This window comes from Prionailurus bengalensis, chromosome B3 (assembly GCF_016509475.1).
Source record: "Prionailurus bengalensis isolate Pbe53 chromosome B3, Fcat_Pben_1.1_paternal_pri, whole genome shotgun sequence".
Lineage (NCBI taxonomy): Eukaryota > Metazoa > Chordata > Mammalia > Carnivora > Felidae > Prionailurus > Prionailurus bengalensis.
The window spans coordinates 119,631,742-119,656,401 of NC_057355.1; the positions used below are offsets into that span (position 1 = coordinate 119,631,742).

The 24,660-nt window shown below is 49.9% G+C and overlaps 1 protein-coding gene across 1 annotated transcript in view; it reads right to left on the reverse strand.

Annotated features, from left to right (window-relative positions):
• The window catches only part of MIDEAS (mitotic deacetylase associated SANT domain protein), a 68,592-nt gene extending 49,159 nt beyond the window's left edge, over positions 1 to 19,433 (reverse strand). Inside the window, exon 1 of the mRNA XM_043556561.1 lies at positions 19,314 to 19,433. The gene's annotated coding sequence lies outside the window, so the exon portion shown is untranslated. The remainder of the gene's footprint in view (positions 1 to 19,313) is intronic.
• Between the last annotated feature and the right edge of the window lie 5,227 nt (positions 19,434 to 24,660).

The window sequence follows — 24,660 nt, forward strand, 5'->3', positions numbered from 1 at the left end:
GTTCGGGCCCCGCTTCGGGCTCTGTGCTGACAGCTCAGAGCCTGGAGCCTGCTTCGGATTCTGTGTGTGTGTCTCTCTCTCTCTCTGTCCCTCCCCTGCTCACACTCTGTCTCTCTCTCTCAAAAATAAAGATTAAAAAAAAAAAAAAAATCAAAGGGAGCCTTTGTTACCAGAGAGCACTGCAGCCAATGATTGACTAGGGGGTGGGGCAGGGGAATGGGTCCAAAAGGTCAGGCCCCTTGCCTCAAGGTGAGACCAATTCTGTGCTGGTGCAATTCATCCTTCTGGGATCCCTGTGGGGTCTGGCTGAAGCTAGCTCCAGCTGCAACACATCCTTCCTTGCATAGCTTCCCCCCAAGCCCTAGCCTGGGCTAGCCTTCACTCCCCTCCTCCTAAGGACACTTCCTAAGTCAATCCCAAGCACCCCTAACTGTCTCTGTCTCTGCTCCTAAGAATCAGAGTGGCCACTCCCTCCCCTAAACTCCCATGGTATGTATGCCCTTGTTCATCTTTCCTCCATCCTGATGCATTGTTCTACACATCGTGCTGCTTACAGAGCTATCTCCCTCCTAGGATCAGAGCACAGCCTAGATCTTCATCACTTTGGATCCCTGGCACCTACACAGTGCCTACATATGGTGGGTGCTCAGCAAATGCCTGTTGATCAATGCACAAATAAAAATCATATATGTGAGAATTTGATGTAAGCAATAAAATGTAACATTATCATTATGACTTTTATTACTATTTCTTCCATTCCAAATGCACATTTAACATCTCTGAAATCAGGATGCGTCTTGTAAGTGATAGCACATCGTGGTTAAATCAGTAGCATTTTCTCTTTCTTAGTTGTACATAAAATGATGGTGCAGCTTATCATTACTGGTTTCTTAGGTTCAATACTACTGCTACCACAACTACGACTACTGAGGCTCAGTCTCCTGGGTTCTGGAGCCTGCAAGGTGAAGTCCACAGAACTGAGAGACCCCGTTACCTGAGCTCAGTAGCTGTCGGGCAATCAAGCTTTCATAAAGTGACTTACAATTTCCCAGGGATCAGAAGGACCCCTGTTCCAGATGCCTCCAGAAACTGCCATGGACGCAGGCCAACGTGATATGGAACAAGCTCTGGACTGGGAGTCAGGAGGGCAAAGTGCCAAGCCTGGTTCTTCCTCTAGTTTTCTGGATGATCCCATGCAGGCTCTATCAACATGTTTATTGAAGATCTACTAAATGCTCGATGTGATGTGAGCCCACTGGATCCACCCAGCACCCAGAGAGTAAGCCATTGTCCCCATTATACAGATAAGAAAGCTGACTTTCAGAATGGTGAAACAGCTCTTCCAAGGTCATACAGATGGAATTCAACCCCTGGACTCTCTGAGCCCTTCCCTCTGCTCTATGAGCAGATGTCTCTGAACTTATGTTTTCCCAGTAAGGAAGCTGAATAATGAGGAGTTACAGACTGGAGGCTCACAATCCATCCTCACACCCAGATAGGTTTTATTTGACCCATATAATAATGCATTTGATCTGAAGCGAATTACAGTTGCTGCCAACATTTTTTCTAATCAGGAGATTTAAACGAAAAATCAGGATTTCTGGTTTGTTGTGAAAAAGACTGGAACACTGGCCACATCGAGCCCTCCTTCTTGGAGGCAGAGCAGAGTAGCTCCATGAGGTGAATAGCATAGCATTATGAGAGAGCAACACCGGGGTAGGAGCAGAGCCATGGTGGGACTCATACACCCTAACTCTCCACCCCTTCCCTGGCCACTGACCACCTCACTTGTGCTGTTTTCTTATACCCAGCCAGCCTTTCCTATTGAGAATGCCCCTGTTCCCTACGGGCCTTTGAGTGGGTGACCCTTGAATCAGATGAACTCCAATGCCCTCTCCAGCCCTGACAGCCTGTGTGTGGCTCCTCCCAGAATCTCCCCAGCAGCCCCCTCCAAGGAGGTCACTGTATGAACCTAGTTTGGAACCACTCAGGCAGGCCTCTGTCTCACACCTACCCCCTCTTTAGCTTCCATCACTGGGCCCCCAGTGCCTGTCCCTCTCCATTTCTCCTCCCTCCACGCCCAGAGCATCAGTCCCAGTCAGCAAGGGGGTGAGCCAGGCAGGTGTGCAGACGGGTTAGCCCAGGCCAGGGGTGGAGCCCCACCCAGGAGGGAGGGAGGGAGTGAGGAAGGCAGGGTTTTGTGTCTCCCAATAGGAAAGTAGTCTAAGGAGACGGAAGAAGGTGGGGAGGTTCCGGCAGTCACGGAAGATGAACACAGGTTGACACATGAGGAAACACAAACAGTAAATCATCAAGAGAAAGAATGTACAGATCTCAGCAGCAATTTAAGATATGCAAATTAAAACACCATTAAGGACCCATCATGGCCTGGAGTCCACGTGCAAATAAATAAATAAAACAAGAAAGCTGCTGATGGCAGGGCCATTAGGAAACAGCTGCACAGACATTGCTGGGCCACTATAAGCTGTTCAGACCTTTCTAGAATGTGATTTGGCATTGTGTTGCAAGAGTTGAAGACCTTGATCAGGTAATTACGGTTGGGAGACCAGATTCCATGAATAGAATTTAAAATGCCATCACAGAGGAGTTTTTACAAGAGAGGCTCATGGCACCTGTATATAGACCCAAAACATGAAATCCATTCAGATTATGGTATGGTAACAGAAGGAAACACGAAAAGGCTGGCACATGGAAACAATCTGATGAAAACGATGAAATCATGCTACGGTGACAAAATGAGCACAAGGAAAAATAGTAAAGGTGGACCCACAAACTATGTTAAAACATCCCCAGGAACATTAGCAGCAATCAGAAGAGGATTCTGAACAACATAAATTGCTAAGGTGTAATGTTTATTCTAGCTTGATCAAGATGGTTTAAATAACAGTGATGGCGATGATGATGATATCGATGATGTAAGGGCCACTGAACAGGATTTAGTCACCATAAAAATACCCCAGCCAAACTCCCTAGAAGCAGGTAGGCCCAGGTTCCCAGCTTGATGAGGAAGGAAAAAGGGATGGAAATTGGGAGGGAGAGGGCTATGTTTGTGGGCAGGGGGCCCGCCCCAGAGCTTCCCTTACCAGGAGGTCTCTGAACGACATCTCTCTCTAAAGAAACAAAATCACACAAATAAACCCACACCATTTAACCTCTAACGTCCTGGGTGCTAGCTCTTAGTGCTGCGTTTTCACTCTCAATTTTACTAATACCTTATTTCAGCAACTCCAGAGGTGACACCAGGGCTCTTTGCGGGCTAGCCTAGGAACCCAATCGCCATTTATAGCATTGTTTCTATGGAAATGTGTTTCAAGCTTCAAGAAGTCTAGCTGCTGACAACCCTGGGGCACGCACGTGGTCTCTAAATTAGGGAACTGAGACGAGCCCTACTTGCTGGGTCCTGGGCTCAGGAAGACAGCTTGTTACTTAGATTCTGTGGTAGTTAATACACACACCACCAGCAATGACCCCATTAGAGCAGGCTCCAGGTCGCTGTAGGGGGTGGAGATGGGACCACGGCATCTAGGAATGTACCTAATATTCTAGGGAAGCATGTGGACATTCTTTACCCCCGCCTCCAAACACACGGCGGAAGACTGGAAACTGGCCTCAGTACCCCTCATGAGAGTCCAGGTGAGCCCTGAGCCCACGTGCTGTCCAATTTCTCCCTCACCCTGGCAAACCTCTAGCCACAAGGCCCCACTTTAGTCTGATCTCAGAACAAAGAAACTCCAAATCTTTGACAGTTCTGGAATTTGGTTTTAGCAGATCGGTGCTTGAGATAAATCACCAGGGCCCCAGCAGGGCCTGGACATCTCTCCACACGTGCACTGCTATGGTGGCTTCTGTTCTAGCAGGCTCCAACCTGCCCGCACAAGGTCTGCCCAGGGCTCTCCAGCTCCCACCCACTTCAGACTCCAAACAACACCGAGGAGTCTCCATTTCCTGCCCTGAACCACACTGTTCACAGGGAAAGGAGGATTGCAGGCCCTCCAAATAGACACTCCACATGTCAAGAAAGTTCCCCACTAAGAAGAAATGGCTACACACACACACACACACACACACACACACACACGCAAGCGCGCGCGCACGCAGAGAGGCAAAACCAAGGGGGAGTGTTGGAGTCCCAAGGTTCTGAGATGCCAGAGATATGAGAAGGTGGTCAGAAGGTCAGCTGCTCAGCCACAAGGCCACACCTGCAGCTGCGAGTCCCAGCAGAGCTCATGGCAAGATGGGGGTTCAGAGGGCCCTGACTGCTAAGCCAGAGGTAGACTGGATAAATGTGGGGGGTGGGGGCTTTATGAGGCTAGCAATAAAGGGCAACTCAGAGTTTCAGTACTTTAATAAATATGTGCAATACTGTAAACACCCAAGACACTAACTCACTAGGGCTCTATACCCGGGTGAGGCAGGGCTGCAGGAGGTCAGTGTGCAAAGCACACCCTCCCTGCTGCCTGCTGGAACTGCAGAAGAGAGAACAGGCCTCCTCCCTCTGTGGCTGAGACCAGGTAGCTTAGAGGTGAGTGGGTGGCTCAGAGTCGGGCCTCAGGGCCACACATACTCATGGGGCTGGTTCCCTGGAAAACCAGGTGTGAAGAATCGTCTGGGGGCTCTGAGGCCACCTGGCGGGGGGTGGGGGGGGTGATCACCTGCGTCAGGCAGAGTCCATGCCGGGAGCCCCAGAGTTATACAGTCAGACAGTCTGTGAAGTCAGGCCTTCCATTACTAAAAGACTCCGTTAGCCAATCTGAATTCTCCAGCCCCTGCAGTGCAGGTGGCTGATAAGACACAGCAGTTCTGTCTTCCCCCGTGGTAACAGATGCGAGGCTTGGAGGTTCCTCCCCCTGGCCTTCCCACCCACATCCAAAGTCTTTGCTACCTTAAGGTCTTTTTTAAAAAAAAAAAAAAAAAAAAAGGTATATAAATTACATACATTACTAAAACAATTGCAAACACACAAATACTCTATTCATAACCACTTCACCTAAATCCAGTATTTACCTTATGCCAATTTATGCCATGACCAATGTAATCAGTTCTTGCCCACTGAAGTATGTGTGCAATTTTGCCTGCTAAAACAGAAACCATTTTCACTGAAATTCATCAACATTTTCCTGTGAATTAAGATCACCTTCATATTCATTTAACAATGGCACAATATTCCACTGGATCTAGGTGTCATGAATTCATGAATTATATAGCCATGTGGAACATTTAGGCTGTTTAAACAGCCTAATTTTGCTATTTTAAACAATGTTGCTATAAATATCTTTATGCCTATAGCTCTTTTCCTCTTTAGAATCATTTCCTTAGAATTAATTGCCAAGAGTAATACTGATAGGTAAAAGGAAATTGACATTTTTTAACAGCTTCAAGTTCTACTTTTTAAAAATATATTGTTGGGGCGCCTGGGTGGCGCAGTCGGTTAAGCGTCCGACTTCAGCCAGGTCACGATCTCGCGGTCCCTGAGTTCGAGCCCCGCGTCGGGCTCTGGGCTGATGGCTCAGAGCCTGGAGCCTGTTTCCGATTCTGTGTCTCCCTCTCTCTCTGCCCCTCCCCCATTCATGCTCTGTCTCTCTCTGTCCCAAAAATAAATAAATGTTGAAAAAAAAAATTAAAAAAAAATATATATATTGTTGTATGTGAGTTACCGGGATTGCCTATTTTCCAAGATAGTTTTCCTGACAATATCTCTCAATCCTAGCAATCAAGTTCTACTCTTAAAATCTACTTTCCCGGGGCGCCTGGGTGGCGCAGTCGGTTAAGCGTCCGACTTCAGCCAGGTCACGATCTCACGGTCCGTGGGTTCGAGCCCCACGTCGGGCTCTGGGCTGATGGCTCAGAGCCTGGAGCCTGTTTCTGATTCTGTGTCTCCCTCTCTCTCTGCCCCTCCCCCGTTCATGCTCTGTCTCTCTCTGTCCCAAAAATAAATAAAAGTTGAAAAAAAATTTTTTTTTTAAAAATCTACTTTCCCTAAGTCCCCAGTGGGTCTGGCATCTGGAGTACACATCCTAGGATTGAATGTTGGAGGTAACTCAATCAATTTGCTGTGGAGTATGACGAAGGAGGACAGAGAGATGTAGGTAGGAAGGTAGAGAACTGGGATGGACAGGAGGGGGGCGCAGGTCCCGTGGAGGCAGAAACAAAGGCAAATCCCACACGCTGTCCCTTCCAAAACAAGCCAGTACTTTCCTAGACATCAAACCCGCTCCAACACCCAAGCTCCTCCCCAGGAGCCAAGAACAAAAACCCATTTCGATGGATTCCTAAATGACATCTTAGAAATACTACGTGCTGGGGTGCCTGGGTGGCGCAGTCGGTTAAGCGTCCGACTTCAGCCAGGTCACGATCTCGCGGTCCGGGAGTTCGAGCCCCGCGTCAGGCTCTGGGCTGATGGCTCAGAGCCTGGAGCCTGCTTCCGATTCTGTGTCTCCCTCTCTCTCTGCCCCTCCCCGGTTCATACTCTGTCTCTCTCTGTCCCAAAAATAAATAAATGTTGAAAAAAAAAAAATTAAAAAAAAAAAAAAAGAAATACTACGTGCTTCTAAGTTCTGGAAACATATTCTGCAAACAATATAAGTCATGCACTCATCACTGGTCAAGCAGACCCATGCACGTGTGGACTCAGCCCTAAGGGTGGTTCAACTTTAAGAAAGAAAGTCCACCTCGTCCGCCGTGGCAGGAAGATGCTGCTCCACAGAGCTCTCTAAGTGGCAGACCCCAGACAACTGTTGTGGAATTTCTCAGCGGGAAAGAACCACATGTAGTTTAAGTCTCTCATAGACAAACTGAGACCCCAAGTCCCGGCTTTGGGGCTCCCACTGTATGCTGCAATCATAGCCAGGAGGATCTGTCCCTCTTCCCCCACAACAGGAAGAGCCATGGCTGGTCCTGTCACCAGATTAAATAAGGCGTTTATTTTAAAGAGCCTCAGTCTCTTCTTTCGTGGTCTGCTGAATCGTTTTCCCTAGTTCCTTCCCCGTGCAAAGCCAGAAGACAGTGCCAGCCATGGAAACTAAGGAATCCTCTAAGGGAAGCTGGTATTGATCCTTTTCTTACGGGTTGGGACCAGTGAGGAGGGTGTCACCTTTAACCAGCTCCTTCTCACAGATGCCTCCTCAGAGTCCTTCTCAGGGTGAGGGGGACCCAGAAGCCATGCTGTGTGCCCCTAGATCCCCTTCCCACCCTTCACCAGGGCCTAGTGGGCAGGCTCAGTGGAATAGCAAAGCCACCAAAGCAGTGGTTCCACGAGTAGGTGCAAAGGGAGGCTTCCATGTAGACAAACAGTTCACCCACCACACACGTCCACGCCAGGCCCTGGGCCTGCCCACTGCTCTCTCACATCCCCTCAGGCTGTCCTTCCAGCCCCATCATGGGACACCTACTGTGTGCCAGGCGCAGTTCTGCACCAGCGAGGAGCCACGCACACCTGCAGTGGATGCCAGTCCTACCGTGGGGAAGTTCCGCTGCCGACGCTAAGGTGGAGGCTCGGGAAAGCGGTAGGGAAGTAGGTGACTTCTGGTGGATTCTGTGGGCATCTGCCAGGAGGAAAAGGGCAGGGAGGACATTCCAGGGAAAGGAAGCAACAACACACAAGGCACAGAGGAGCAAAAGTGCATTAAGCAGCAGAGAGAACACAACCGGCCACGCTGGGAGGGCGGAGGGGATGCCAGGAGAAGAGGTGGAAGGGCGGACGAGGCCTCCAAAGTGGGCCTCGCGTGCCATCCCGAGCTTTCTCCTGCAGGACCTGGCAGCTCTCAAAGGTTTTTAAGAGGGGGGACGTGTTCACAGCTGTGTTTCAGTAAAATAACCAGGTCCTTCAAGCCCGCTTTTCCATTTCGGTGTTGCTTGTAACACGATTTCATTTCATCGGGACAAAAATGCACAAGTCAGTATCAACTCTAGTTCCTGCCAGAGTACTAGCCAGGGACACCCCAGCTTGTCCTTCCCAAGGGCCATCCTGACCCCACACTGGTGACCAAGACCCCCTTGGAATCGCCTCTAGTCCAGGTGTAAGAACCTAGCCCACGATACATCCAGCTTTGTGGAGGCAGTAGGCTCCCACTTCTAGGCACCAGGAAAGAGACTCTTAGAAGGCTGGCAGTCATCACAGCCTGAGCCCAGTAAGTTCAAAACTACATTTTTCTTTTTCTTTTTTTTTTTAAATGTTGATTTATTTATTTTGAGAGACGGGGCAGGGAAGGGGCAGAGAGAGAGGGAGAGAGAATCCCAAGCAGGCTCTGCACTGTCAGTGCAGAGCCTGACACGGGGCTCAATCCCACCAACCGTGAGATGATAACCCGAGCCAAAATCAAGAGTCTGCTGCGGCAGCACACCCGTGATCAAACTCACTAGTTTGGATTTCTGCAGCAAAGCATATGCGTATTCATACTAAAAGGGATAAATAGGGGCGCCTGGGGGGCTCAGTCGGTTAAGTGTCCAACTTCGGCTCAGGTCATGATCTCACGGCTGGTGGGTTCAAGCCCCCCGTTGGGCTCTGTGCTGACAGCTCAGAGCCTGGAGCCTGCTTCGGATTCTGGGTCTCCGTCTCTCTCTGCCCCTCCCCCGCTCATGCTCTCTCTCGCGCGCGCGCGCGTGCTCTCTCTCTCTCTCCTCCAAAAATCAATAAACATTAAAAAAAAAAAAAAAAAAGTCGGGCGCTCAACTGACTGAGCCACCCCGGTGCCCCTTTTTCTTTTTAAAGGAAATTAATTCCTTCGTCTAAGGCTATTGGAACTGAATGACCAAGATTTCAGTCAAGGTGCCCTTGCTTCAAAGAGCTACAACCGGAGGATTTGAGGATAAGAAGAGAGTCAGTGCTCCCCTAACCCAACACGCTCTCATTGTGTGGATGAGGAGACCCAGCAGCCCCCAGCACACGAAGTCCTCGCTCCTTTAGCTCTCTCTCTCTCTCTCAGGCAGGATCCTGGGTAGAATATCTCAACGGGGTTGACATTTTCAGGACTGGAGAGGTGCCCAGTCTTGTTGCTTTGGACAGCTTGGGCACCAGGGACCTCAGTCATTCCACAAACCAAGCCTGAAGCCAGAACTCCAACCTCCACTCTGAAAAGCAAGGTTGGACCTCCCAAATACCTCACGGCCCTGAGAGTCTTGCCCAAGCCCAGAGGAGAAGCAGAATTCAAGCTGTAACTGCCTGTTAGCCAGCGAGAGCCAAGCCTTGGACTCTGTCCTCACAAGGCAGCGCTGAAGTTTTCCAAGTGGAATCAAATGTGCAGGGAGGACCCAGATGCTGGGATGACCTTTCTTTTCCACTGGAATCATTCAGACTCCAGAGGAGAAATCCAATCGCTAATGAAGTGCTTAGTTCTCCGGAGCATGTAAGAATCCTGCAGTTCAGCTGGAGGCCAAAAGAGTCAGAAAAATGTCAAGAAAGATTAAGATCAAGATGTAGATATTTTCAGTGGCCTAAGGGGGAGGCTCCGTCTCCCCCTCCCATGTCCACTCTCAGGGACGTGGCACTGTGAATCCTGGTGGGAGGCAGAGTTCCACCTGCTGCTAGGGAAGCTGGAACCTCAGGGCCTCATTCTTCAGTACCGCCCAGCAGTGAGAACATGGGCATGGGACCTGAGCTGGACAGCCAGACGCTCAGCCTGGGTTCTGCCAGTGGAGTGAGTGGCAAGGAGACTTCAGAACTCACTCCGGAGGGGGTGGCAGCGTCCAGCTCAGCCGGCAGCATCACCGCCTCCACTTTGGTGCCAGCTACCCAACTGCCCACAGGTCCCGATTGATTTCTGAGCCTTTGTTCTTCAGGCTTTCAGGGAGCCACCACGTATCCTTCCAGTTCATTCTTTTTCTCCTTAATGTAGCCGAGTCCTAAGACCTGGACCGCCCCACCATGTTCACAATGCTTCCTCTGCCCCCCCCCCCCCAAGATAACACCTACACTCAAGCTTCTGTCTTCTCCTCTGTGAAAAGAGTCTAACTTAAATAGCCACACATCTGAGAGGACTGCAGCCACCTAGTAGTCACAAATACGGACAAATGCCATAAATGCTGAATGTTAACAGCCTCCCTGTCCCTGGTTCTACTGGCTTGGGGCATTAATATCAGAAATGAAAGGCACTGACGCTCCCTTGGATGCCTCCCTATTTCTCTACCCAGGTGGATGTGGAGGCAGGAAACCTGGGTTCTAGAACTTGCAAGTGCCACTGCAACCCTGCGGCAGGTGACGCCCGCCCTGCCAATCTCACAGGGAGGTGAGACCAAATGAGAAGCCCCCATGGCACAGCCCCATTAGCCCCTAATTCCCAAGTCAATCATTCTTTTCAGTCTTCTCTTTCTTGATGCCAACAGTCGATGGATTTCAACTCAATAAATACTTATGGAGAACTTTCTATGTGCCACATGCCATACTAGGTGCACAAAATCATGGTCCCTGTTTTCATCAAATGCAAAGTTCCGTCTTCCCTCAGCTTCTACGACACCGTGCTCTCCTGGGGTTCTTCCTCCCTCACCATTGGTTCCTTCTCAGTCTCTACTGCTGATTTCTTTACACCGTGCCTCTTCAATGGTGATCCCCTCACCTCCTACTGTGTCTTTCCATGCTGCCATCGACTTCCATGATGCCGTCAGCTTCCCTATCTCCAAGTGCCTTCTATGTTCCGGGGATCCCCAAATGTCTGCTCCAGAAAGTCTCACAGACAGAAGGGTTGAAGGGAGGTAATCGGGTTTGGAACTTGTCTTGAAGTTGACACAGTAAGTCATCGTTTTTACTTAAATGACGTTTATTTGGGATGGCTTAGTTAGGATTCACAGAGGGCAACACCCTCCATCGCCATCACTTGGGGATCTCCTGCCCCAGACCCGTATGTCCAACTGCCCGCTAGACATCTCTCTCGGATGTCCCAGAGTACCTCCAACTCAACATGTCTGAAATTAGACTCATTGTCTCTCCCCAAAAATCTGTTCTTCTTCCTATGTCTCAAGTAGAAACCTGAGCAAACACTTCAACTTCTCCCTTGCTCTATACATTTGATTGGTCCTCACGGCCTGTCCACCCAACTCCCTGATGCCTTCCTAATCCAGCCCCTCCCTCCTGCACCACTCTGGCTTAGACTCCTCCATCTTGCCCCAATGACTGCAGTGACCTCCTCACTGGTCTCTTTGCTGCCCATCTTCCCCATCTCCAGTCATGCCTCCACATCACAGCCGAATGAATGATCTTTCAAAATGAAAATCTCCCTCTCCCTCTCTCTCTCTCTCTCTCTCTCTCACACACACACACACACACACACACACACACACACACAGCCAGTCCTCTGTGGCTCCTACTGCCCTCACCTAAGGTCCAAACCTCTTAGCCGACACAAAAGGCTGGCACATGACCCGGCCCCTGCCTGCCCCTTTCAACACTCTGTCCCACCAGTGCTCCATCACACCCTGCTGCTTGCAGTTCCCGAGGGGACCATGTCATGCCTCTACTGCACTTGCCTGACCTGCTCCCCATGTCGAGAATGCCCTGAGTCTCTTTGCTACCTGGTGGACACCTACTCATTTCTTAGGACTCCGCTCACAATCAGGTCCTCCAGGAAGCTTCTCATTCATTAATTCCACAGCATTCACCAAGCACAGGTACCATGAGAGGGACTGGGGCTACCCTGGACCTTTCTTAACATTCCTCTCTCCTCTGGCCTGGCAGAAGTGACCAGTTCTTCCTCTAAGCCCAGCAGACCCCTGAGCACATTGACAGTGACAGCGTGTCACTAATTGCTCTGGCTTTTGCACATGTCTGTCTCCCTCACAAACCATGAACATCTTGAAGGGGGAGGCTGGATCTTCTTCATCTCTGCATGCCGAGTACCTAGCACAGAGCACACAGTAGGGATTCAATAAATGCATGTCGCACGAGTGAGTAAAAGAATCAAGAACATGAGGTAGGGGCGCCTGCGTGGCTCAGTCTGTTAGCTGTCCAACTTCAGCTCAGGTCCCACGATCTCCCGGTTCGTGGGTTTGAGCCCCATGTTGGGCTCTGTGATGACAGCTCAGAGCCTGGAGCCTGTTGAAGATTCTGTCTCTGTCTCTCCCACTCGTGCTCCCCCCCACCTCAAAAATAAAATAAACATTAAAAAAAAAAAAAAAAAGGAACGTGAGGGAAAGTACCCTGTAAACCACACTGGGCACGGTTACCTCTGCTACTGCTCTGGCCGGTTTTCTTCTTCTCTGTCACTGGACAAGTCAGATCCTAAATGCCAGCTGGGTGGTTCAGCACAGCCTCCCTGGAGAGATGGTGGAGGAAATGCTGAGCCTTTCACCATGTCTAGTGCAAGTGGAAGTGGGGTTGGAAGTGGCTGTTGACTCCTAAGTTGTCACAGAACACCTGCTATTGGCAAGCCACAGAGAAAGTGGACATGGGCTCGTGTGGAATGTCCCTTGCAGGCCCCTTACGATGGCCCGTGATAGGGAGACTGGGGAGGGGACAGAGGAGAGTGGCTAGAGAGGGCTAGAGGGCTAGTGTCTTAGGCCAGAGAAAAGTGCATTCCTGGGCCTTCCCCTGGGTCCCTCATGGGATCTTAGGAACTGGGAGATTTCCTCCATTTCTGTAGTGTTAACTCAACCCACTTTCTGCGCTTTGAAAATACTAAGTAATCTTATTGACCAAATGAGTCTGGTTAGGAGTTTTTAGGGACTCAACAGGTTGATAGCCATTAAAATCAATTAAGATTATAATAACATAATATAATGGCAAGAAGTCTATTCAAAAAACATCCCACTCTCTTCCAAAAGACCTCCCGTCTCCCACTGCTTATTGTTGTTTGTAAGTTTCTTCTTTTTATATCTTTGTGTACTGCCGTAAGGGAACTGAAGAGATGGGAGTCCTTGGCTTACAAAGAGACTGGCTGGAACTAATGATTATGATGATCCATGCAGGATGGCAAAAGGAAATGGAATAATATGGGGTTTGTGCCCTGACCCTTCCATTCAGCAGCTGTGTGACCTTAGAGAAGCCACGTATCCTCTCTGAATCTTAGGTAAAAAGGAGAGCGTTATTATAGGTGCCCTTCCTAGCTTTACATTCTTTTTTTTTTTAATTTTTTTTTAAACGCTTATTTATTTTTGAGACAGAGAGAGACAGAGCATGAACGGGGAAGGGGCAGAGAGAGAGGGAGACACAGAATCGGAAGCAGGCTCCAGGCTCTGAGCCATCAGCCCAGAGCCCGACGTGGGGCTCGAACTCCTGGACCGCGAGATCGTGACCTGAGCTGAAGTCGGACGCTTAACCGACTGAGCCACCCAGGCGCCCCAACATTCTTAACCTCAGGATTCTCTGAGATGCTGTTACTGCAGTTACTATAAAACAGGGACTGGATGAAAACAGTCCCTGAAGTCCTAGTCAGCTCTAAAAGTTGACTGTTTAGTGAAACAGCAGATTCTAGAAATCATTGGTTTATTAAATGTGGTTTACACATAACTTTTCAGAAATAGTTTTCTTTGTCAATTCTAGTTTCACCCCCGTATGTTCTTCAAAACTTTCAATTAAAAGTCCATTCGTTATTAACTGCAACATTGTGTGTAGTTGCAAAAGACTGGAAGCAGCCCAAATGCTCTCCAGTAGGAGACTACTTAATTAAATGAGGGTATTTTCCTATAGTGGAGTACTAGCCATTGGAAAAAATGAGGCAGCTCTACGTGCGTTGTTGTAGAATAATCTCAAAGGCACATTGAGTGAAAAACAGAATGCCGAACCCTGTGTATAGTATGCCAGAATTTGTTTATATATTCATACTTTCCTTAATCTGCAGAGGCTACATCTGGAAGCACGGCTGAAAAATGACAAACTGTGGCTGCCGAAGACAGGGACACTGAAGGATTGAAAAAATGGGAACATTAGAGACTGGGAAATTTATCTTTTCAAAGTTTCAGGTTATCAAATTTATCAATATTTTCTTATGGCTTCTGCTTTGTATCTTTCTTAAGAAGGGCTTCCTTCCCTCAAGGTTAAAATAGGTATTTATTTCTCTAATTCTATTGCATTTGTATATGTGGGCATAATATGTATAACAATCTCTTTTCTATGTTGAAATGACTTTTGAGACTAACTTTATGCTCTACAACATCTCTTTTGAATTTTCAACCATATTTATACCTTTTTAAATAGAAAGTTGGGATGGGAGTGAGAATCTACCAGATTTCATTTTTATAGAAAACAAAATTTTTAAGGAATCTATTTTATAGAGTACATCTTATGGTTTGTGAATTGTAGCTCAATTCAAAAAGAAGGCATCTAGCTTATATGGCAAGGTTGAGGTTAACAGCATGAGAACTGGGTGGAGACAGAATCCTCCCAGTCAAGGCCAATATTAGGGTTTAGCCAGGATCTCCCAGAGACTCAGTTTTATAGTTTAGCCTAGTTTTATAGGTTCAATGCCTCTTTGTGCACAACAGACCTGCAGCTAACCGGGAAGCATCTCTCTGTCTTCCTCAAAAGTCTTGCCTGAGAGTTGGCCCCACCTCCTTCTAACAGTTTGGTTCTCTTGGAAGGACAGGCCACCCAGATGACAAATGCTCTTCCCTAAGAGCTGCCGTTCAGGCATAGGACACTGTGGGGCAGGCAGGTCAACGGGGCTCAAATCAGGACAAGGAGGAGCCAGTGTGGAAGCTGGACAGATACCATCTGGCGCCCATGGGGAAGAGGTACTGGAAATGGAACAGAACAATGAAGTGCAAAGCCAGGAGGCGCCAGAGAGGCTAACGGGCAGGAGGAGGCAAGGCTGGGGAAATGTTTAGAATACAGACCAGGAACATGGTCCTTGGTGCTTGGCGTGGCTGTGTGTGTCTACACACAAACGGACAATATTTGATAGCCGTTGTCATTTTATCCTCATCACCAAATATTTACTGGGACTTGCTGTGAGTAGAGCACCAGCCCTGAAGATACAAACAGATTTAAAACAGGGACTTCCAGTTTAGTTAAAAAGGGATAAAAGTGATCCACACAAAGGCACATTGAAGGAGCTGAATGAAGGGTATGAGTGAAGGCCAAAGGAAATGTTAAAAATCCTTTAGGCCAGGTTTCAAGGTCTTCTTCAGTCCAGAGACCCAGTGGATGTTACTGGAGTCCCTGGGGGATGCCCCGCAGGATGGGACAGGGGAAGTTCTTGAAGAGGGAAACATGAACAGGGCTAGAGGGAAAGCAAGAACCTCTGTTCTGTTCTGCTTCTCTGTTCTGAGCCAAGCAGAACAGAAGAAAAAGGCATTCCAGGCTTCCAGGGAAGCATGAGAGGTAGGAATGCTTGCCACCAGCAGTTTGGACAAACACACAGAGTGGGTCACTGGGTCAGAGCAGAGGGTTAGGGCAGGAGATCAGCAGAGGCCAGACCCCTGTGTGGAAGGCCCTGACTGCCAGCCTAGAAGTTTGATCCTTACCATGCAGACAGTGGGGAGCCATTGAAGGCTGCTGAGCAAGGGGGTGACTCTTGCAACCAGGCATCTTAAGTGACATTACAGAGAGCCTTTTATCCGAGGCTTATGCAAAGCCTTGTGTATATTTCAAGGAGCACTTGGTGCAGAAAGTCGTAAAGCAAGGCCCTGTGTCACGGAGATGAGGAAAAAAAAAGGTTTAAGGGTCTTACAAAGAGATGCTTCACTGAGTGCGAGAAATGAAGGGGGGGGGGGACATTTTAAAGAAGGAAACAAATTTGCAGGACAGAACTGCCAGGCATCTGGAAAACTGTAGCACTTTCTTCAGAGTCGGGCATGCCCTCTTTTAGCTGGGGGTGTTCTGCCTCCTTTTCTGGAGGTTAGTTGTGGTGTCAAAACACTGGGTTGTGGTGTAGGGAGTGAGGCAGCTGGGAGGAGGCAGATGAGCAGAAATATATATATCAGGCCTGGAGAGCATAAAAGGCCTTCATTCTGAGCCCAGCTTCTTGCAAGGGACTTCATCTGCCTCTCTCAGTGGCACTTGGGGGTTTTCGCCAGAGTTGCTGAGCTTGCTAATTACCTCCGACAGTTTCTCCTCTTAAAACAAAATGATTTTTAAAATCTGTCGGGTTCCATTGCACAGCTTTTTCAATATTGTTCCTCGTCGTGCATAGTGAGGCAGCAGGGCTGCTCAGGGGCCGTGAACTGGGCAGCAACTTTAGGCCATAAATCAGCATGTACATAAGGTGGGAGAGGAAGTCGGGATTATGTTTCCGGTCCTACCCTGGGCCATGTACAACTCCAGGCAAGCCAGGAGAAGGGCCTGAGTTAGGCACAAAAATCAGCCAGGTTGAGCTGAAGATGTGGGCAGGCAACTAATGCCTGGTGGGGCCACAACTCCAGGAAATCCGCTTCCTTCTTCCTCTGGCCTTTGCAAGGGGTCCCTCTCCTCTGTTCTCCTGCCCACACTCCTAAGGTCCTTCGGGCACCTTCTGCAGGTTCTAAATTAACACTAAGTACTGCAACTCAAAACTGTCTTTTCTTTGGGGTCAGAAGGGAATGCTCCCCTCCTCTGCCCCTCAGGGCTACTGCTGGGCACCAGTAGGTCCCTACTAAAGCAACCACATCGGGTGATGCAGCTTAACCAGAACCCTGATAGTCAAGTTCAGTAAAAACACAAATGTACCCAGAACAGAAGGTTGTGCAACTCAGGAACTCCTACCATGGTGGTGTTTTTGCGCTAAACCTCATTCCCCTGTGGCAATTGTGCTTGTACGTCCCAGACTTTCTAGAAACGTCCTGATTTCATATGTTTTTCCTCGAGTCTCTGGAAGCACATAGGTGTCTGCCAGGGACTGTGCCCTAATGTTTTGGTTTGACAACTTGACACTGTGCCCATGACACACAGCTGGCATGAGGCTGCAAAACAGCATTTTTTCCTTCAGGTGAAACTCAGTTACTGGGTTGGGGAGAAGGCCAGGCATGGGGAAGCTGCAGTGTGCCCTCGCTATCAGTACCTGGTGCTCTGAGCGGAGAGGCAGCCCCAGCACTGCGGTGGGACGGTGCCACAGGGTCACACAGCACCCCCCCCCACCGTGGTGCAGGGCTGAGAGGTGCCCCGTGACAGTCCTCCACCTAGGCCATGGGGAGAGTGGGTTAAGATACGGGGTAGGAGGGGCGCCTGGGTGGCTCAGTCGGTTGAGCGTCCGACTTCAGCTCAGGTCATGATCTCGCGGTCCGTGAGTTCAAGCCCCGCGTCAGGATCTGTGCTGACAGCTCAGAGCCTGGAGCCTGCTTCGGATTCTGTATCTCCCGCTCTCTGCCCCTCCCCCGCTCATGCTGTGTCTCTCTCTGTCAAAAATAAATAAACTTAAAAAAAAAAAAAAAGAGATATGGGGTAGGAGCAGAATGGCCCTGGTTGTATCCTGTACAAGCTTTTTGACTGTTTTTTACATCCCTCTTACTACAGTTAGCACATCTGAGGCCCTCAAGGAGAACCTGTTTGCCTTCTTTCCACACTTGCAGGCCTGGCTCCCTTCCTGCAGCGCAGAAGCTCAGGAGGTATGAGGACCCCCATCCTGCTCTGCGCTGCAGACCGGGCTCAGGAAATGGGCCAGGGGGCTCTTCTGGAGAAAATGTCCTTGAGGCACCCCCCCCCCCCCGTGGGTGCCGCCCCACCCACCCCAGACACCATCACAGACACACAGTCTCAAAGCCCCAGCACTTTTCCCTTTGCCCAGAAGACAATAAAGGAATTAGGACCCACCTACTAAGTTTCTGCAGCTGACACTTCAAGGCTCAAAGTCGAGCTCGCCAGCTCAGTCACACATGTCTGACGTGTCCTCTTTGCAACCAGGCCCCACTCCAAAGCGATCGTGCAATTTTGCTAATTCAAACTGCTTTCCCGTTTAGGGAGGCTGATAGCCATCTCCCATCTCCTTTTCCTGCTGACGTCATCCCACATTTTCTACAGACACAAATAAGGGCACAGTTCCCGGGATAGTTTTCAGGCTGCCTAAGGTGGAAGTGGAGGGGTCTGCCCTCCTGGGTCCCCTTCACTTCTCTGGTGTTTGGCAACTTGTCGGAGGTTAAGGGAGAGGCAAGGAAATAAATCACCTAGCTAAGGCTAAAGGCCAAAAAAGAACTTGGTGACTGCAGATCAAGCCCAGATCTGTCCTGGGCATTTGCAATGCAAATCTGCGTTTTGTTCCCTGCCACCAAGGTCTTGCACAATAGCCTGTGTATAAACATCCACGCCAACAATGCCTGACTGTGCAATCACGCCGTAATTACAGGCCGGCAGGAAGCTGCTGCTAGGAACTGCACCATTCACCCTCTAGACATCCCATGTCTGAGTCCCCACGGCACCGACGTACATTCCGGCACACCAACGCCGTCCCGCCGCTGCCCCGGCCGGGCCGCCGCTGCTACAGTCGCAGTCTCCAAGCCAGGGAGCCTGGCCGCCACCCGCCCGCCCGCCCGCCCGGCCTGCCAGCCCTGAGTTACTTTGCAGGGATGTCATAAACTTCTCAGCTGTTCTTTAAAAAGCCCTGCGCCACGAGGCTACCGAGGGCGGCGGGAACCACCAGTAAAGTTCACAAGCACAATCCTGCAGCCCTAGCAGTTTTAGAAAACAGAAGAGAGCTGAGATGCCACAGAGTCCACTGGAAGCGGGTTTCGGAGTTTTATATAGAAAACATTCACATATGTACGTGGGCGTGCTGACAGTTTTTATGGCTAAATTGCAAAGTGTTAGGCCTTAGGGATTACTGTCAGGTTCGGGACGAGGTGTGGGAGGAGAAAGAGTGGGGGAGTCAGGAGCGATTTGTTGAAAGGGGGCTTGGGGGCAATTCTGGTTTTGCTTTTTTGGAAAGGAGCAGGGTTGTTTTCCCAAAAGTCCGAGTTGCTCTGCTCGTCGTCACTGGAGGGCCGAGCAAAAGAAAAGTGGGGGGAAAGTTTCTTTAACTTCCTTCCTGCAACCTCACCGAAGGCTGCGAAGAGGAAGAACACGTCCCCCTGGGAAGCACCGGGCAGGGCTGGGGGACGGCTGCGCCCAGCCTCTGGGGGTGCGGGACGCTGGGCGGACGACTAGCCCCGCACGCAGGCCGCGGGCAGCCCCTCCCCGCACCCCTCCTTTAGCACACGGGCCGCCCGGTTGCAGCCCCGGCTGTTTTAACTCCCGCGGGAAACCGGCCACAACAGGGGCGCAGCCTGGGGCCTCCGACCCCGGCCACGGAGCGTCCGCCCTCCCCCCTCCCCCCTGCAGCGCCGCCCGCACCCCAGCGCCCAGAGCGGCGGGCCCAACCCGGCCCCCCACATCCCCGCCCGCAGGGCCAAGCCCAGACCCCACGCGTTTCCGAGCCCCACGCCGGCGCCCCGGCGGCAGAGGGGGCGCCCGGCCCGCGGCTCACCTGCACGCTCGATCCCGGGGCCGCTCGGAGGGGCGCGGGGCGCTGGGCGCAGGCGAGCGCGGCCCGCAGACTCAAACTTTGTTGCTCTCGGGACGGCGCAGTCGTCACTTCCTCGCGGAGCGGGCGGCGCGGCCCGGGCTGTGACCCAGCAGCTCGCGCGGTGGCGCGCCGGGCCCTGCAGCCGCCCGCCCGCCCGCGCCCCCGGCTCTTGCGCGCCCCGGTTGCCCGGGCGCCGACTCCCCAGCTCGGCTCGCCCACGGCTGCCAGGGCCCCGCGGCCAGTCGTCCGCCGAGCTTGCACCCCTGCGGGTCGTTTCCGCGCCGAAGAACTGCGACCGAACCTGTGTTCTCAGGCTGGGTCTGGAAGGCGGCGTTGGGGTTCAGGGACCCCGGCGAGCTGGGGTTCCAGGGGAAACACACCCACCGCACAAACAAAAGGGGGTTGGAGGAGGAAGAGAAAGTTTTTCAGTTTCACGTTGAGGCTAGAAGGTGCTGTCAGAAAGCAGAATGCTCTTGTGTTTTGCCAAGTAATGCCTAAGCTGGGCCTTCAAACGCGGGTTTCCTCGCCCCACATTCCCTCCAAAGGTCTGCACGCTCGTCCTTCGACATTTCCACTCGTTGTAGGCGCGCAGGACGGCTACCATATCTCACACCTCAGGGGGCTATTTCGGCGTCCAAGTAGGGGCTGCAAAATGGTTTCTGTTCTAATCCTCCCCCGCGATTTCCACCTCTTCCTTTACCCTCAACTCACAGATCTCTTTGAAGCCTGATGCATTCCGCGTTTCATCACGGGCCAAAAGTGACTTAGAGGGTAGGGTGGAGTCCCGAGAAGAGGAGCATCAGGCAAGTCATTTTAAATTTATCGTTCCCCAAAATAAGTTCGCTCGCCCTATTAAAAACTGCAACAAAAAGCCGCCTTTTTGGTTTCTGATAAATAGCAACAAAGTAGTGAAACAGCAATCTTTAGGGAAGAGTTCTCTCCAGCTTTGCTGGAGAGAAAACCGGGTTAGCCTTTGCTGTGGTTAAAAAAAAAAAAAAAAAAAGCAGACATTTGAAACTGCAGTGGAGGGCTTTCATAACAGAAACATTAGCTTCATTGTAGCTTGTTGCGGAAAACAGGGAGCTTTTTAAAGGTGGTTCAAAAGCATCGGTTGGGGCTCAACAATTTTCCCTTTTTCCCCAAATGCTGCTTCTACTAGCCCGTTGGCCAGATCATAGAATCTCCCATACTAATGCTTCATCTTTTTACTAAAGCATAGGAAACCCTAGAGTAAAGGCTTTGTCCAGAAAGATGGATGTGAAACTGATGGAAAGTGACATCTGGGAAATGATCCCCAGTTCTGCGTTCATATCTAATGGGAAGCCACAAATGCAGAATCATCCTCCCAAGACTGGGAGTATGCAGATGAGGCTCTCCTAGCAACGTGAAATCCCCCACACTTCAGCCCGTATGTGCTAGTTCTGACTTCTACCCAGACATTATTAATGGCACATTATAAATACAAAATGTACCACGTAAGAAAAATAGTGTCGCTTTGAGAAATACACATGCGTTGTTAGACTCTTAATAATGACAATTTTCTGAAATTTTTACTGCATCATACTATTGTGGGGGGATGGTGGAGGGATTGCCCACTTCTGTTTTGGGATAGATAGAAGTAATTCCTTAGTGTATTCTCCTTACGGCAAGCAATGATATAATCAAGGGGAGTAGAGCAAATATGTCACCCAGACTTCTAAAAACAACCATGTGATACTCCGTATTTGCTAGGACAAGAGCAGAGTATTTCTTTGTTCGGGATTGTGATTCTGAATTCTCAGTCACAATTTCATGAATATTCAGGATTTCTGCATGCCCAGGAATAATTAGCAGATGGTGTAAATGTGTGAAGGCCTGACACTTATATATGCACACACATGCATTGCTTTTCCTCTGTAGAGTGGCATTTGCTGGAGGACCACGGTGTGGAAGCTGTGGTAGGTGGTCTCAAAGACAGTCCCCTGCTAGTGATCCCCGGCCTCCTGGTATTCACACCCTTGTGTAATCCCCTCGCCTTGGGTGTGAGCTGCACTAACTGATTCGATTCCAACAAATAATATATGGCAAAAATCACGTGATGTCTCTGCTGAGATTAGTTTATAAAAAAAACTGTGGCTTCCATTTTAGGTGCCCTCTTTCTCTCTCGCTCTCTCTTGGATCACTCACTGTAAGGAAGCTAGTAGCTGCCATGTCCGAAGGCCGCCCTGTGAAGAGGAACTGAGGCCTGCCAACAACCACATAAGTTAGCTTGGGATACTTCCCCCTTCGTCTATGTTAATCGAGCCTTCAGATGAGACCTTCAACCCCAGCCAGCAGCTGCCTCAACGAGAGCCCTTGAGGAAGAAGCATCCAGCTAAGCTGCCTCGATTCCTGACCCACAGAAACTGTAAAGTAATACATGTTTGTGGTCTTATTGAAAACTAAAAAAAAAAAAAAAAAAAAATTTTAATTTTTATTGTTTATTTTTTATTTATTTATTTATTTAAAAAATTTTTTTTCAACGTTTTTATTTATTTTTGGGACAGAGAGAGACAGAGCATGAACGGGGGAGGGGCAGAGAGAGAGGGAGACACAGAATCCGAAACAGGCTCCAGGCTCCGAGCCATCAGCCCAGAGCCTGACGCGGGGCTCGAACTCACGGACTGCGAGATCGTGACCTGGCTGAAGTCGGACGCTTAACCGACTGCGCCACCCAGGCGCCCCTTAAATTTTTATTTTTTATTTTTTATTTATTTATTTATTTTTTAAAAATTTTTTTTCAACGTTTTTATTTATTTTGGGGACAGAGAGAGACAGAGCATGAACGGGGGAGGGGCAGAGAGAGAGGGAGACACAGAATCGGAAACAGGCTCCAGGCTCTGAGCCATCAGCCCAGAGCCTGACGCGGGGCTCGAACTCACGGACTGCGAGATCGTGACCTGGCTGAAGTCGGACGCTTAACCGACTGCGCCACCCAGGCGCCCCATATTGTTTATTTTTTAAAAGAGAGAGACAGAGAGACAGAGCACGACTGGGGGAGGGGGGGGTGGGGAGGGGCAGAGAGAGAGAGGGAGACACAGAATCTGAAGCAGGCTCCAGGTTCCAGGTTGTCAGCCCAGAGCCCTACATGGGACTAGAGCTCACAAACTGTGAAATCATGCCCTGAGCCAAAGTCAGACGCTTAACCGACTGAGCCACCCAGGCACTCCTGAATGTTTATTATCTTAAGCTGCTGTGTTTTGTAGTAATTTGCTACACAGCCATAGGTAACTAATTCACAGAACAAAAGAGAAGTCAGTGTGGGCCTAATGACAACCCTGCCCAGCTTCCTGGTCCCTCACCTGGAAAGCAGAACATGGAGGAAGGGGCAGACCTAAGGGTAACACATGAGTCCTAAGAACAGACAGCCCAGCCTTCACCTCTTTGCAGAGCAAGGGTCACCCTTGAATTTAAACAAGATCAGGGGGTGTGGGCTGCTGCTGCTGAGTCCCAGGCAGCCCTGGTGTTGGGCGTCACCATCCTGATAGTACATGCAGATATTTTTTGTTGCACAAGAATCGACATCTGTCCAGGTGTCCTATTCCTCTTCCTCAGAGCATCTATCCTGGTCCTGAGGCCTCAGCACACGCAGGGGCGGTGGGGTCCAACCTCGGTCCTAGAAGAAGAGGTGGAAAGAAGGGCTTTCGAGCCTGACAGCCGGAAGAGGTAAGTGATTTCAGTGCAGGTCTAAAACTAGAAAGAAAGGCTTGTGGTCCTGCTGCTGAAGAGCAAGTTGTGGACAATCCCCGATAAGAATCACCTCCACACTGCTTCCAGGGCTACAAAGAACATTCTGTCCACGTGATGGTATCTCTCTCTCAACATCATTTCCTCTCTGACTGGAGCAAATTATTTACTTTGAAAACACAAAACAAAGTTTTATGAAGCGGGAGAGATGTTACACTCCTGCATCCCTAACTAGGGCAGGCGTCTACTTGTGGTTGCCCCCCCCCGCCCCCGCCTCAGCCAGTCACGTACAAGCTGGCGATCTTAGAGCCCATTTCTGTTTTCTCTCCAGAGACACTCGGCTCTGATTTTTCTCACGTGCAGTGGCCACAGCTGCTGTGTTGCCATGCCGTCATCCGGTTGCTATGACTTGTGAGGTTGTGGATATGCCAGAACGTGAATCTATTAATTTAACAGGAACTAGGCTCAGCACATATATTCCTTGTTAGGTCATTTGCTTTGCTACCTAAACCACATCCAATGTATTCAGCAACGGGAACATTTCCTAGAGCCTGGCTTTGCAAAAACGCCAAGTGCCCTGGATTTTTGAGTCTGCAGCAGTCAGTTTTACGGCATTAAATTACTGTGGAGGAGAACACAAAGGCATTCTGGCCCCAGGATGCCAACAGGTCAGCTTCGGAGAAAAATCAAAGGAGGGGAAATAAAGTCTCTGGTCTTCATTCTTTGCCCACCGAGGTCCATTCCGCGGGAGGTATATGAACTAACTTCCACAGGGATCCCACCCTGAGCCCAGGTCTCTCACTGACAAGGTCCAAGCTCTCCAACCCCAGAACTAGGGGACGTGTGCCATGAAAAGAGAAACCACTGGCCTTTTTTCCTTCACTCCTTCGATGAACACTTCCTGGATGTCTGCTGGTAGCCGTGCTAGGAATGCGGAGATGAAAGGGACAAAGTCTCTCCCTAGTGGGAGAGAAAGACATGTAAATTACAGTGTGACATGAGAAGCTTCACACAGGGCACCGTGAGATCCCAGAGGAGGAAGCAAGTAAGTCTGCCTGGGGACAGGAATGATGGGCTGCCACCAGTGTTCTTCCTTTTCTGAAAAAAAAAAAAAAAAAAAAAAAAAAGACTACGTTAAAAATGATCAGATGCATTGTACTAAGTAATAAGTGTTGTTTGTGTAGCTTTTGGTTTGGTTGTTTGTAATATATATGTACATATTTGTCTGGGTCACAGTGTAAAACATATTCCCTATATACAGGCAAAGAAGCGTGAGAGTTCTAGGTTTAGAGAGTAATAAATAACCGCCCCCCCCCCCCATACACAGGGGACTTATGACGGGCTTGGCCTCAAAGTGTTGTCCCGTTGTGTAGTTGAAGGAACTAGCCGTGACTTAATCCTTCCAAATTCTCCTCCCTTAGTGAATCAAAGCCAAGCCTGAAGGACCAGCTCCCAGACCCCTTCCCCCCCAGGACGGTTAAGCCAGCTCTAAGGCAGTGAGAGAGTACCCACCCCCTTTCTATCGGGTCAGATGGTAGGAAGGAGAAAGAGGAGAGAGAGGAAGGTCAGAAAGGCATCATGCTTTTCCTCCTCTTCAGGTCTT